Raw genomic sequence first — 1,611 nt, forward strand, 5'->3', positions numbered from 1 at the left:
ATTGGTGAGCCTTTTATCTATACTCAGTTTTGAAAGACAACTTGACATTCTTATAATGCCATGCAAATGTATTCCCTTATACAATGTCAGTGATTACTCAGACTCCCAGGACAAGCCACACATATCTTAATAAATTGGGACTACACATTAAACAATTTAGAGAATAATGGTCTTTCACTGAGAGAGAAGCCATGGTTTGTGTCCTTCAAATTACAAGAGAAAGTGTTTAAATTATTCTCAGCTGGCATTCACACCAGACAATGGCGGGCAACAGTGGCATTCTTGTTGTTTCCAACTACACCATGACCTACCCTCCCACTCCCCTCGGCTCTGAGTGTGACGCATTCTGAAACGCCCAAATCAAATGTCATCTTCTCTTTGATGCCTTTCTTGATTCCTGCACCCCATCCCAAGCAGAATTTGCTACACCCTCATTGCTGATCTCACACCCCTTTAGTCATATATCTAGAGAAACATAAATGTAACTTGAGTTATGACTTACAGTAACCTGTGGCTGTAACCTCTTTCCCCACTAACCATTCTCCTATTACGAACTCTGACAAGGCACAAATGATGTCTTATAACTCATCACAATAACTCCCCGTCCTTTGGCCCAGCTTAGTGCCATGAATAGCTAGGAAGGTTGCAATTGCACAACTCCCTGGGGGCACTATTCACATTAAAATCCATATAAATGGCAACTTTTGTGCGGACAAGGAGCTCTTTTCTCAGTACCTACCTAGCATACAAGACATGCTCCGTCAAATGCTTGTTAAGTTAAATAACAGCAGACTGGTTGGGTGGGGGTAGAAAAGAGGAAGCCATTAATTATTTATCCAACATTCATAGGAACTAGCCACAGGGTTCAGTTCTTTTTAATAGTGCATCTATTGGTCTATCTGATCATAGCTAATCAGGCGTTAGTGGCATATGGTTTGAGAGAAATAGCATTCCCTGTTACAGATGTCAGTTAAAAAAGAGACTTTTAAAGCTTCACTTGATGCAAGCCGCCTGCTTAACTTGAGGCCATAAGGAGATGGTGACAGACAAGCTTTACAGCCTCCACTTGCAATCAATTTGCTCTGACCGTGATTCCAAGTATTAACCTTGTTCTATCAAACCCCTGGAGTGTGGGGATGGGAAGACAAGAACATGCACAGAGGAAGCTGAGATCAGCCCAAATAGCTAATGAACCAACAGATTTGATCTTTAGGGGAAAGGAGAAAAAATGGCCTTGGTATGGAAAACAAAACATAAGAATTCATTCCCTTGGGAACCCGACTACAGCTTGCTTTGCTGCCGACATGGTCTAGTGCAATGCCTGTTTGCTCAGGTTTTCTGCCCCAGCTAAAGATATGAGGGTTGGCAAGACAGGGATTTAAATTTGTAGCTATTTCATATTTGTTCGCATGTGTTATTCAGTGCTCCTAAAGGAGACTATACAATGAACGCTGAATAAATAAAAAATAATATAAATCTAAACAAAAGAAAAGTAATACCAAGAGAAGATTGTAGGAATATGACCTGTTAAAAGAAAAAAAGGAGTGGATAGAATTGGACAATCCATTTGTTGTTGTTGTTGTTATTGTTTTAAATCTTTACAAAGTTCAT

This window comes from Rhinopithecus bieti, unplaced genomic scaffold, assembly GCF_001698545.2.
Source record: "Rhinopithecus bieti isolate Rb0 unplaced genomic scaffold, ASM169854v2 scaffold_25396, whole genome shotgun sequence".
Classification (NCBI taxonomy): Eukaryota; Metazoa; Chordata; class Mammalia; order Primates; family Cercopithecidae; genus Rhinopithecus; species Rhinopithecus bieti.